This window comes from Atheta coriaria, unplaced genomic scaffold (assembly GCF_025399875.1).
Source record: "Atheta coriaria isolate IRGN ID8LTWV9N9 unplaced genomic scaffold, Caltech_Dcor_3.1 hic_scaffold_7_pilon, whole genome shotgun sequence".
Lineage (NCBI taxonomy): Eukaryota > Metazoa > Arthropoda > Insecta > Coleoptera > Staphylinidae > Dalotia > Dalotia coriaria.
In genome coordinates, this window is record NW_027045449.1 from 4,363,143 (window position 1) to 4,377,588 (window position 14,446).

A 14,446-nucleotide genomic window follows, 5' to 3' on the forward strand; every position below is an offset into this window, starting at 1 on the left:
TCACTCTGCACGATTGTGCTCAAGTCCTCCCTCGAACTGCTGCTGCCCCATTCCTCAAGAGAATAGTGACCATTTTAAAAAGGACTCCCACTCTCGGTAAATAGATATTCGGTGTTGACCCTCCGTCGCCTCCCGAGTCGTCTTTCGGCCATTTCAGCAAATATTACTTCCTTTGATATGGGAGATGGCTTTTTCAATTGCACTCCTCGCGTGTACACTGACCGGTGTTGGTCATCCGAACCGAAATTCCTTATGCATATTAAAAAATAGTCCCATCACACTTCTTGGGGGTTGCTTTTTCACTACTTTTTTGCGTGTGAGTTCAGACGAATTCTTCAACTGAAAAGCAACTGGGAAATCAAGGAATCACATGTGCATGCTCAAGCGAGGTATAGAAAAGAGGGTTCTCGATGGTCACTATACTCCTCAACTACTTTTATTGCTTTATATCCTCTTATTTATTGACTGCGAATACGAACGTCCGCAATGCTTGCAATACTCCTTTCCGGGTTTTCATCCCGTTCTTCTTCTTAGGCATGCATTGCAAGGATTTATGGCCGCAGATGAGTAAAGTGTAATTTATTTACATCCAAACACCTTTCGCAATGCGGGCGTGGAGCGCGCTACCGAAGGAAAGATGGAAATAAAGAATGCAAATACAAAACGGAAATTGTATCGTGGCCATTGTTGCGAATTGTTGTGAAGGAATGAGCAATGCTGAGGGCGGGGAGGGATGAAGGTTGCATGAATTTATGCAGGAGTGAAAAACGTCGCCGCTATAAATTAAAAATAATTAAAATCGTAAATATATGAGACGCCCCAAAAAGTCTACCAGCCGAAACAGGAAATTTCGGCATGAGCGGAAACAAAACAAAACGGAAAGTGCGAAAAGTGGGGTCGCATCGGAATGCGTCCTAATCAATTTTATTTATACGCTCTCGGATGGATACATGGATTATCAGAGACGATGCTACCCTCTTCTTGATACAGAGTGTCACCAATCAACTTAAAATTTTACAACACAAGTACACAGTCATTATATTCGGATACATTCAGTAGAAAATGTCAATAAAATTTATCACAATTGCGTTTTGTTCGTACACATTCAGAATAAAAATTTCAATTCAACGATTGAAATTTATAAAATTCCGACATTAAGCACCCCTCATTTTGCAAATAAACCGGAACATATTGAGTATAAGTTTCACGCGTGATAATAAATGATATTTTTAAAAGGGTTCCACTGTAATACACCCCCTCCCTCAACTTGCAGGTTCTTATGAGTACTTATAAAATAAACGCGGTGCAGAGAAGCATGTAGAAGCGTGCAAGAATAAGAGTAATCGAAGTTAAACTATTTAATTTGAACTGTTCATGGGGAGTCCCCAACGCGCGTCATATTCCCAACGGGGGCCATATTTCATTAAACACTTGTCGCAACTTGCTCCGCGGATGCAGGAAGTAGACAAAACACAAACACACCTACATGGACATACTTTTTACTAGGATACTCTACGAGTGTAGGGTCGACCCCGGCATTAGAGGGTCGTCGATTATTTGACGCGTCGTCTGTTGCGCTGGTGTAAAAAATCCAAATTGAATCGGCAATTGTTCTATTATATTATTACGCGTCGGGGTGGAGTGTAACGAAGTGCCCTTGGGTCCTCGGACACAGAATAGAAAAATGTACTGGGGGGAGCGTTAAGCGAACAGAACTTTTGAGTGAATATAATGGGTATTGTTATAATTTGAATTTGCATTTGCGTTTTGATCAAGACGATGGAACTAACTGACTTTCAAAAAGAAAAAAAAAAGATGATTATTAGAGTGGGCACGTTTGAATTTATGTATATGTGTTGAAGTGGATTTTGCATCCCCTTGAGACGCCACGATTATTATAACATTATGACTGCAGACGAGGTGTCGACACGTGTCTGATATTATTTATTCGAGCACGTCCGGGACGTTGTGATTGATCGGCGATTGCCGGCGTATTTCCGTACACATTGCCACCCTATACTCTCACCACCCTAGTAGTTGGAGGCAACTATCTCTCCTTAACTTTAGATTATTGTATATCCACCACTCACTCTCACTTCTTCACACCCTGCATAGATTTGCTTCATTTCTGTTCTGTTTTGCATCAATTCTGCTACAGCTACAACACTGCTTCTGTTGGCAATTCAATGCGAACCACTCTGCGAACTAATATATTATAGCTCTGCGTTTATTGTCCGCTGTCTGGAATAAACGTCCTGAAACGTCCTCGCGTCCGTCGGACATCCATTAATATTGGAATGAAAAGCTGTCGCTCGGAGTGTAATTCATTCCGTTTAGATTATTCATATATTTTCGTGAGTGCGGACGAATACATAACGAATCGGACGACGAGGTGGAAACGCGACTCAACTCGGTATATACGACAACTGTGTTTGGATTCTAGATGTATGCATTATTCGTGAGATGTGGAAATTGACTTCACTTTAATCCACCCGAGGCGCGCAGGCGACGCGATGAGACGAACTCGTTAGTTTGGATTAAATGAGTAATCGTTGCGAAATGAATGATTCAAACTTAAGCATTATGTTAAAATGGAGAATGTGCACCTTGTCGGGATTACTAAATCTGAGGTGGGGTGTAAACAATGCGCATTCAGATTACTTCCTCAAATCTAAATTTAATTAGATGCCTAAAAGTTTTGAAAATATTTTGTTGTGAAAACTTGGTTGCCTAGCATATAATATCACAGATATTGAAACGTTGTTGAGAATAATTGATTTTGAGGTTATAGTATGTTTTAGAATATTGTTTAAGATTGTAGTGGTAGTGCTGGGAATAGAGTTGTCGCCGGTTTGCCAATTGAATTGTTCCTTGTTAACCCAACACCGGAGCATTCGACGCGCCGTGTTTCCCCGAAGCGCCACTATTGTGGCTTACTATCGCCGATCGGTTCCAACCTTACCGCCCCCGATCACCTTCAAACGCTCTCCAGTCACCTCCGCATTCTACACTAGAAAATCTATGGTGAGTAATAAGTATTGAAAGTTTGAACATTTTTGCAAATTATTAAACGAAGGCAATTTGTCATTTAGTAGGCGATATAAACAGAAATAATTTTATTGATTGTCGTGTCGAATGCACACAATCGTTTCGGCGTTCGCCTCGCGTTTGTTGAATAATAAGCGATTAAGGTGTAGCCGATTTGTTTATTTTTGCACGCCGCATTACCTCGCGGAGAAATATCGCGCTGCGTGGTGTGTGCAGGTGTCATTTTCATGAGCGATTTGCAGCCGAACGCCGGCCAAACGAGCATCGGAATCGAGTGTGCGAGAATATGATTCGCACCGGTCCCAGAAATGTCGACGGAGACGGCGACAGCGCGTTACGAAGAAATCATAAAACCGCATAGCGGAATGTTTACAATAACGAATTTTCTGCGTTTTTTTTCCTTCCGTTGCGTTGCCAATGCGTGGATCGAGCGTGTAAACGGCGATGATCTTTTTTTGCGCGCGCGCAGGTGTGCTGTGACGTGAATTCTCATTGCACTTAAACAAACCGCACAAACGGCGTAATGTCGCATCCACTGCTGGTTTCTTTTTTTGTATAATTCTATAATTCAAACCTCTTATACATATTTAATGTTTTGCGTTTGCGAATGTCACCGTTTAAAATGTGTATCCGCGTACACAGTTTTTGGTGCAGAATGCGCACACCACGCACCGAAAACAATAATTTATGTGGGTTGTTATTTTTATTGCGATTTTTTACGAGTGGCGTTTTTCGGGGCGGCGACACCGACGCGTGTCCACCGTTAATATTTAAATGCGTCCGTAACGTAATTCCGTTAGCCCCGGTGTGAGGTATATCATTCTGTCGCGAGCAACATGCGTTTTAAAAATGCATAAAACATTTTCCACTTTTAAAATAAAATATCTAACAAATTAATACATACCACAAGCAAAATTGTTGTGCTGTTTTATTTATTGCGCTCGCAAAATATTTCATTTATTTTATTCGTACGTAGGTAATATTTGCAAATGTTGCGCCAATTTCCGCATTGTTCATCATGCATATTAAAACAAAATATTACACATACAGGGTCGCGGCGCGGTATAAATATCGAACGGGAATACATGTTCGACATTTGTAAAAAGCGCGCGGTCGGTCATTCCGCGCCCCCCGGACGCAACGCGCGCGTTATTTATAAATAAAATATGTTCCATCCGTGCGATATGCGCGTCCGCGCGTTGCCCGATACGTAAATTATTCGTATCGCATGCGGCTGGCATTATTCATTCCGATCGCGAAGCGTTCATTGACCATAAACAGTTGGCAATTTATAATAAAATAGATTGCATTGTACACACAAAATTTTCGATATTTATGTTATACGTCAATATCAATATAATACGAGGACTTAATAGAGGGTTCGATGAATAGTTTGGCGTGATTGACCGTAATTTAAGTTGCGAGCTAATCAGCCGAGCGTCGTTTCCGAAACGGAACGTCACGTCAGTTATAAGCGCGCCGAGGGTTGAAAGAGGGCGGTGTGCAGATAAACCGGAAGTGTTTTCATTATAGTCGACTGCGCTTGGCGTGTGTGTGCCATATCGGTTATGACTTTTTCGCATTTCCCTTACACTGAAATTGCTTTCGGGACGTGTGTGATGGTCATAAGCATCATCAGTATCAGTAGCTGAATGTACGAGTAGTAACTGTAGAAATTGTGGATGGTTCTGACACTTCCGACGCTAAATGGGGGAACCGGGGGGCAAAAATTCAAGCAAAGGAAAAATTGACGTCCAGTGAGCCAGAATTGCTTCAGCTTCCGATCTGATTCTTCCGGGTTCACTTTATTACCCTTCGACATGATATCAGGGCCGTGGCGAGGGAGGGGGGGGTCAACTGGGGTAAATTTGCCGGGGCCTGGCTGATCGTTCTTAAGTCGTAAACACCAAAAAATTAGCAAAAATACACAATTAGTATTGTTTATTGACTCGAATATGTTAAGAACGTTGATTTTTCCTTGTTTATTTAGTTATATTGCAATTAATCGCAATTGTTTAGTTGAGTCTCATTCGGTTTACCGTAGCAGGGTGTCGTTAGAAATGCCTCGTGTTCTGGGCACCGTACATGGGCAGCGGTAGAAGTGACTCGTGTTCAGGGCACCGTACAAAGGCAACGGCAGAAGTGACTCGGGTTCACAGCACCGTATGAGGGTAGCGGCAGAAGTGACTCGTGTTCAGGGCACCGTACAAGAGCAGCGGTAGAAGTGACTCGGGTTCAAGGCACCGTACAAGGGCAGAGGTAGAAGTGACTCGGGTTCACAGTACCGTATGAAGGTAGCGGTAGAAGTGACTCGTGTTTAGGGCACCGTACAAGGGTAGCGGTAGAAATAACTCATGTTCAGGGCACCGTACAAGGGCAGCGATAAAGGTGACTCGTGTTCAGGGCACCGTACGTGGATGATTATCCAGCTGTCTTCCATATGCCCATTTTTTCTTATGAATTAAAATTTCATCTTAGACTCGTGACAATGTGTTAATTTTGTGTAAAAGTTGGCTTAGATAACAGCCTGTATCTCGTAAACTAATACACATTTTGTGCGTTTCTAAAGGCCATGTTATAGTTTAAGAGATGCTCTACATGTTAATTGACAATATGTACTGCATACAAAAGTGGAAACACATGGGAAGATTAATTAATGATTTTAATAGTCAAAATTGTGGGACTAGTATCTGTCACATTCATAGATGGCTCTAGGATGCACTAAGAATCATAAAATTAAGTTATTCGGCTTATTTTTATATTTATCAACAAATGTGGGCACGAGAATAGTTTTGTATACAATGCTGTTATCTGCGATTCGGTGTAAACAACGTTTTTAACGCGTGTGTTCCGCGCGCTGTCTCCTAGCGCCGCATCAACTTGCTGCATGCAGCGACGTTTAGTTTAGTTTAGATCACAGGTAGGTAATATGCCTATTGCAAATTCGCGCACAAGGTCGCGTGCGTTCGACGCGCCGTCTTTGCGCACCTCTTGCTTTCTTATCATATACTGCCTTGTCGTTGTTTACGCAGTTTCGGCATGCACAATCGGTGGATTGCAGCCAGTTTCGTGTCGGTCTCTGATCCATTCGTGTTTTGAGAGACTTATTTCGTTTATTCGGACTTCAACATTCTAAATTTGTGTTATACTCGAAGATCAATCGACTATTTACTTGTGCTCTGCGACTCTAGTAATTTGTGTAATGTTCGGAAATGCCGGTTTTTGATCGCGTTTGCTATGTATTTTACAAGTCACGTGATAGTGGATTTGATAACATACTTTACTCGGCGTTATGTTTGGCGTCGGTTACTAAATTAATCGGGTCATCATCAGGTTCGTGTAGGTAATTTGTTAATTATAACATAATTCAATTGTATGAAATAGTTTTGTTTTAATTTATGTTTTCGTTTAGTTACAGCACTCGTTGTGTCTGGCAGTCCGATAAGCTACATACACTGGTAAGTTTATAATTCAATTATATTTTTCGGTCAAATTAACATTTGCTGTTTATAAACAAGTTTTTAATTTATCATGTACTACCTACCTGCAGAGCCGTTGGGAGGGGGGGTCAACTGCGGTAAATTCCCCGGGGCCCGTCTGATCGCTCTTAAATCGCAACCACAGAAAAATTAGCCAAAAATAACGATTGCCACGGATTAACCGACTTTTTCTTAAAAGTTTGTTTGAAATCTTGTGAAGTCTGCGTAATGTAAATTTCTAATGACTAATGAATGACTGACTGGTGTTGGTATCTTTTAGGGAAGTCACCCCTATTTATTCACTTAACTTCATATTTTGTCTGTCACTCCACGCGTTTGTCATAGCCGTCATCATCATCGCACTCGCCATATGCCCCAAAAAGTCGGAAGACCAGAACCAGCCACGGAAGCTGCTATTACTAAGAGGGTCGTTTTTTTTTTTTACTTTTCTTGCTCGGGGTCGTTAAAATAGTACCGGAACGGTGTTTGTGTTATGTTAATGTAGAAAATATGCACCCTCCAAAATTATGGGGTGACTCGGGTGACGATATGGCTGATTAAATTTCGTCAATTCAGAAATCTTCCATATGTCTAATAGAAAATTAGTTATAGAGACTTAGCATATATTTGGTCATCAAATTAAGAATCAAAGTGTTGAGCGGTTATTTACCATGCCTGAAGTTGAATTAGCCGTTGTGAAAGACGCAATATTTTGATTTAGTTCCTAAAAAGCACTTAGTAGTTTCCTGTAAGTATTTATTAACACCCTATGGAAGTATATTTATAACTACACTTATTACTTTTAAAAACGCATTAGTTCCATCCCACTCGTTTATCTCTGCAAAGAGGTGTGAAACTAAACGTCACAGCACCGGCAGTTAAAAGATGAAAACATTTTTCGACATAATTTGTGAGCCGACGCACGCGTATACGCCCCACGTGCTCGCGAGCGCTCATAATTTACCTCTTCATTACTTTATGGCTTCGTTAAGAGCTCGCGTGCGAACCACTTAACTCGTGCGTTATGCGAACCCACACACGTGACGATGACTACACACCCAACTACACCAACCATTTAATGCAAAAAAAGTTTTAATGTCTACAAGCACAAATACTTCCGCGCGTACAAAACTCGCCGTTCGATCATCATGTGTCATAATAACACGTGTCGTGACGCTGGGGCGACACTTCAAGCGACGTGAAAGCATCAGCGGCACCGACTGACTCCCGCTGCTTGATGGCTCATAATAGATCGCGATAACATCTTGATATTTCTTAATGCGACGCCGCGAGTCGTGTCGTCGTCGGTGTCGTCGTGCTCGAATGAATGAAACTCCTTCGGAGGCGATGTGACACGCCGCTTCGTAGGTTCGTGCGCTTTTAATTAGTACCTGACGGAGCTCATAACGCGCTCATTCCGAGACTCATCGTGTCATTGTCGCTGTAGACTTTGTTCACTTGGACTTTTTTCGAAAGACATCTGTTTGTACTATCTGTTAATGTTGATTACATTTTTTTCGTCGTCAGTTTATAGTAACTAAAAAGGTATAAAAGTATGTATATTGTGTTTTATTGCCGCCAGATGTCGTTGAGGTTATATATATTTTGCAATCGTATTTTAGCATTATTCTTGCGTGTGTGTGTGGTTTGGCTGTTGGTGTGGTGCGGCAGTTAAGTTGTTGAATTTATATTCGGTGCGTTCGCGTTAATGCCGAAATACGCGCGCCGTCGACGTAAGCGATGAGATGATATTTCCATATTGTTACATAAGAGTCCCATAAAAGTGATGAAGTGGAGGGTGTGGAACGAGCGCCATGTTTGTTATTCGACGTAAAGCGAGCGCACACCTAAAAGATCTAAATACGCACGGCAAAACGCCACCGCCGCCACAGTCGCAGCCACAGTCGCCACGCCACCCCCCAGCATCACTGCCAATGCTTGCTTGCTTCACCGAGCTTATCTCTAATTCCCCATTTCTTCTTCAACTTTCCGCGAGGCTGAAAAGTGCGAATTTATTCATAGACTCGCATAATGAGAAACTGTAAAAATGGACATTTTCCAAACGGCGCGTGACGGTTTTATGCTTTTGATAAGGGCGAATAACACGCCATTTTTCCGCCTCCGCCACCGCAGCGAGTTTTCGCACCTTTATGCCGCGTCGCGTTTGGATTCCAACGCGATTTCTACGCCAGATATGTTCGAAACGACATAATGCGACGACGATGCAAACGATCATCGTGGTGGCGAAAATGCCGCATAACGTTTCTCCAATGTATTTTTTTCGTCGTCAGCAAAAAATAAAGTCAAAAACATTATTTTGCCACAATAGCAGTAATTAATAATCATATTATTTAATATTTTTCGTCAAAACATTTATTTATCTCTGAAAATTGAAAAGATACAAATTTTTTTTGTAATAGCCGATCAAGGGATGAATGTAATCGATTTGTGACGCTTAGAAGCGTGAAATAATGCGTCCCATATGCAAAAATAACATTTCTTTTTGTCTGGCTCATTGAATAGTAATAAGATCGCGCCCTTTATAGTCATGCGTGTGCGTGCATGCAGCAAAATGACACCGAAATGACGAAATAAATTTTATGAATATAACGTTAGACGAAGTTCAAAGTAGCTACGTAGGTATTTTTAAAGATTTTCGAAGTCTTGCTGATGTTGATGATGATGGTGCTATTGGAAATATATATTTTTCGTTGGTAGACGTCGCAATCGTCGAAATAGATGGGTGGATGAATATAAAAGAAATAGAAACGTCGGAAATTTCTGTGTCTATTGCTTTTCGGTATAAAATTGTATTGTTGTTTTTCCCCGGCTTGCAAACTCGTAGAAAGGAGGAAAAACGCATTGGAAAAAAAGTATCACAAAAAAGAAAAAGCAATTCCCATCCATAGCGCCATATACAAGTAGCTAGGTAGGTAGGCTACAATACCTTACTGTCGTTATATATATGAAATGGCGGAATGGAAATCTATCGGCGCAAAAAAAGCGCACGATTCGGTTTTAGTTTTATCATCTCCCCTCGTTCAAACGCGCAGCGTAGATTCCAAATTCTTAGCGGTGCCTCTCGCTACAGAGATAGGTGTACCTATAGGCGAAATGGAAAATGGCGAATATACAATAAATGGATATGGTTCGGCATTCGGTGATTCGCGCAGCGCCATAAAATAACTGATCTCGCAGCTAAACGACACGCGTGATTTGCATATGGAGCGCGCGCGGGTGAATCCCACCTCAAGACATCGCAGCTCTATAGCTATAACAAAAGAGAGAAAAAACGATGACGCCCGTAGCGCCGGGACGAAACATTTCGATTGTTTAAATTAAAATCGCCGAGCGGCGAAAAGCTTATTGATGCAATAAGGCTAATCGTTCGTTATTCAAGACGGAATATTGCCTTCACCCTCCGTGTCCCTATAGGTTTTGCAAGCGAGTAAGCGTCTCTTTATGGTTCCACATCATCTCCGGCTGCGTGGCGGGTGAAGGTGGGCGAATGGGCATCGACGGCTTTCGGTGAATTTTAAGCAGTCATAAAACCAGCGATGTTAATTTTTCGTGTTTCCCGAACGTAATATCGCGTTGTTGGTTACGTGCCGCGAATTTCTCAGCCAAGGCACGGTGTGATTGGTGTGCAAAGTGCGAAAACCAAACGCTGAAGTGAGAAACTGCCGCAGGAGCAATCACACCCTCCAAGTTTGGTTTGTTGCTTTACAAAAACTGTGTTTTTAAAATGAAAGAAAAAGGTGTTTATTATGCTAAGCTCATAAACCAACTGATAAGAATTGACTTAAAGATCATTTTTCAAAGTATTATCTATATGGATGGCAGGAAACATATTTACAAGTAATGTTTTGACAAATCGTTTCATACCTCTAAACTAAAGCAATGTTCATAAGTCGCGCCACGTGCCCAACACGTAGTGGGTCCAGATTGCTCCCACTTTTAGGGCGATAACACTACGCGTAACGACGAGATGTTAGTGCGTCCCTATCTGAATTACGCGAATTACGAAAATCATGGATTATAATAACGGCCCGGCTCGCTTTTGCATATCAGTGGAAATGTTCGAAGGCGTTCCGCAGGCAGACCCTCGCGCGACGATTATCCCCACACTGGAAGCTCTATCTTGTTTATGCCGGAATTACATTTATAATCGCCAGTAAGCTAGTTTCCAACGCCTAATGGCAACACGAGGACCTTGTAAAACGCGCGCGCCAAAGCAGTTTTGTCCTCCTCGCACGATGATAACATCGCCTGGGTTTTAGTGCTCAAATGACTAAATTAGTTATCACACGCGCGATGAGAAATTGCACGAGGTAAATTTTTCACAGCGTGTATGCAATTGCGCGAGTGCATCGCGTGCGTCGTCGCAATTTCGTCCGTGGGCGTTTCGAAATCAAGATATGATTAAGGTCTTGTCCGATCAGAACAATCACTATGTCAGAAAAGACTCCAAACTCCCAGATGGACTGAGTGCGAATTGAAGAGAATTGCGTGATCGTACACTCGCGAGAAAATTTTTATACCGAAATATAACACGGAATGATTGCCTTTTCATTATTTCATTATTTCATTATCGCAATTCAAAGTATCCAATGCGCCGTTTGAAATTGTGAGATGGCTATGGTGTGGGCGGCGCGCTCGCGAGCATGTGTGCCACGAAGGCGGAAGGAAACCGTCCGTCAAGGGTTAAGTGATGCGCAATTTGGCGTTATCGTGATGCATGAAGGCAAGAAAGCAGTGCGCGCGGCCAGCGAAAGGCGTGAGCGATTTTCATTTTTAACCGCGCTCGCTTTTAACATAATACGTATAATAATACGATTGCACTCTACAAAAACCATTACACTACAAGAGGAAGACCATAATTTGGTGTACAAGCGTGTAATATCTACATGTTCTGGTGTACGAGTACTGATTGATTAATGACAGGTTTTCGCATTTTTACAAACCAAAAACAAGCAAAATTCAAGGTTATGTGCGGCTCTATTGTTTTTTCAATTCTGTTTTCTGGATTTTTGGCACGATCGCAGTTTTTAACTCATCCTCTTCCAGTTTTTGGAATGCCAGCAGTATAGAATGAGCTCCCGGCGTAGTGGTTTCCTCAGGGAGAGAGTATAACTTTGCCATTATTGATGGCCGGGCATTCATTACGTTTCGGGGCCGGGCTGTGTAGAACTTTTTCTTTTCCCGGGATGCCCTCGGTTGCGTGTGTTGGTGCGCAGTGCATACGTGTGTATTTATAAGTCGCCTCCCTTAGTGCCCGCGAGCCCGGCAAGAAATAGGTGATGTCAAGACTTATGGGATGCTCGATAAGATTCATTTTGGGCCGCGCTGCGCGCGAGAGTTAAATGGCCGCAGAAGGTGTTTTTATAACCGGTCCACCTCGGCGCGCGGCCTCTCTCGATTTATTACGGGCGATGAAGTGAAATAAAGTACCCGGTGCCAGATCAAACCCCGCCGATTGTGCGACTCTCCAGGTATCACACAACGCCAAGAGAGTGGAGTGTATACGGTATACGTATACACTCGTGGAAACAAAACCGAATTAGCAAACTCATCGGAGAGCGAGAGTTGTTTTTCTTCGAGGACCCACCGCATTCGAGGAGGGCCGCGCCTCGATCCCGTCGTATTTATGAACGAGATTGCATTATAACATAACTTCAATCCATTAAATTAGGCGTTTAATTTATGCCTTCATTATTATTCACTTAGTTTGCATTTTAGACTTGCAAAAATTACTTTTTTTTCTTTTTGCGAAAATTTAAAATTATTCTTAATGTAATCCGAGCGTATTAAGTCTTTTCAAAAATATTGATTGCCAGCTCAAAACGCCATTAGGTCCCATCTCTCCCTCGAATGGTATTTCGCCTGCAGGTCCTCCATCCTAGTCCAACCAACGCTCCTCTTACGCAATACAAGTATACGACGCCATTAATTAACGGTTAATTGAATTAATTACACTCATTATTTTGCGTTTCGTATTGTTTGTTCTCTGCCTCCGGCCTGCGCGCGTTTTTTCGGCAGTGGCAAAGAAGGAGGGCTAAGCCGTGATTGAGACAAACGGTCCGGGTCCTTGTGCCCCAGGTCCTCCTGGTTCAGTTCTCTCCCACTCTCTCTGTGTATTTCCGTATGAAGTGACACCAAACCGTGAGGTTTTCGAGTTTGCAGCGGATGCTGGAAAATTGGTTTTTATTTCGCGTTTATCGGGAGCTATGTCGTTTGCCACGGCGATATAGTTTTCTAGAGCCTCTTGCTGGTCGTCTTAATTTCCTTCCAGGAGCAGGACACTCGGAATGCGATGTTCCACACACATTTTCATTTGTTTCACTTAGCTCGAGCGGCGCGGGCTATGTCGATGAGCATTTGCGGCGGATAACGAAGTTTTATATCTACCTTAGAGGAAAATTTGATTATAAAAAAACATTGCACGGTGGAAAAGTGCCGTTCGGAGGCAATTACATTCCTTCCGCGTTTTTATTGCTTTTGTTTGTCGCGCACACGGAGGGGATACGAATTGCAGGGAATTAAAAGCACAATATCTCTTATTACGAGCGCGACAAGATGTAAAGTGGGAAACTAAAAATAAATCCATTAAAATTTTAGGCGTAAATTTTCAGCGCGCATCGCTTGACATGCATTATCTGAAAATTTAGTTTTTGTTCTCTAAAGTAGCCAAAACAACTGTTAATGTTACTTTAAACCAGAAATAGATAAACAGTGTGCATTTATATTTTAAATACTTATATATATTTCAATTTTACATGTTTTGACATGTTTTTAATTAGCATTTTCAAAGTGATTACGTTATCTCAATTAAAAACAAAAAAATAAATATTTATTCTTTGAGATTTTCTATATCCACACATATAACTTGTAATATTATGCGTGATCTGTCATCATTGAATGCCAATCACAATACTTTTTTGTAATGAAAACCGGTCAAGTGCCGCGTACTCGACCTGCACACCTGTCTCAACGCTCATAAACGCGCAAATTCAATTCAATTCGACGTCGACGTGATCAGTGATCATTTCAACGACGTTATTCTTTATGCGCTCGCACTCCTAAGCTATGCGCGCTTACTGTTGTTCTCGCAGGTCGCGACAAAGGAAAATGCACGACGCACCAAAGATTATGCCACGGGAATATAAAAATAAACGCGACTTAATTACGGAGCGAACAAGCGCGTAGCGTTGAACGACATACATCAGAAAGGCTTATGTCTCTTGCGTGTCTTCGGCGACCCGTCGCATTATCTAGAATTCTGAAACGTCTACCGTAAATGGTTTTATTAATGCCAATTTAAGCATATGTACCGACCGGTAGCAGCGATGGCACGCCGCGAGTGAATGAGTGCCGGCGATTATTTCGAAATAAAAATACATAAAATGCATCTTCGACTCGTTGCAAGAGTTGTGTGGTCACTGAATGACGTAGCAAGATACCCACTACATGTCAACGTAAAATATTTAATTAAAAATTAGAGAATATAAGATTTAAACATGGAAATAAATTTTTGTTGCTGTAATTTCTGGTGTAAATATGGTTAAACTTGACTTTTTTATTTTTTGCTTGACTGTAGAATTAAATAATCGGCACGTACGATGTGTCCAGGATTGGCGATCATTTTCCGTAAAGAGTTTAATATGGACTGCAGCGATGGTGCGGTTTGATACATGGTGACCATAAGATAGTACGACCATATTAACACGACGTAATAACACCATAAGGAAGCAAATTTTCTTGCATTTTTCTACCATTCTATCAGTGTTTATATCTAAACAGTGCCTGTCAAACTGTTTTATGATAAAATTGGCATTTATGTTGCCAACATTTTGATAAACACTGATCTGAGTCATATCTGCTCGTACGCTTGTACATCTTTACTTTTTTTGCGTTCCTTA

General features: G+C 41.8%; 1 long non-coding RNA gene across 1 annotated transcript in view; it reads left to right on the forward strand.

Moving 5' to 3' along the window:
- The first annotated feature begins 2,820 nt into the window (after positions 1–2,820).
- Positions 2,821–14,446, forward strand: part of LOC135796274 (uncharacterized) — a 35,220-nt gene continuing 23,594 nt past the window's right edge. Inside the window, exons 1-2 of the long non-coding RNA XR_010549296.1 lie at positions 2,821–3,024; positions 6,461–6,506. This is a non-coding gene — a long non-coding RNA (uncharacterized lncRNA). The remainder of the gene's footprint in view (positions 3,025–6,460; positions 6,507–14,446) is intronic.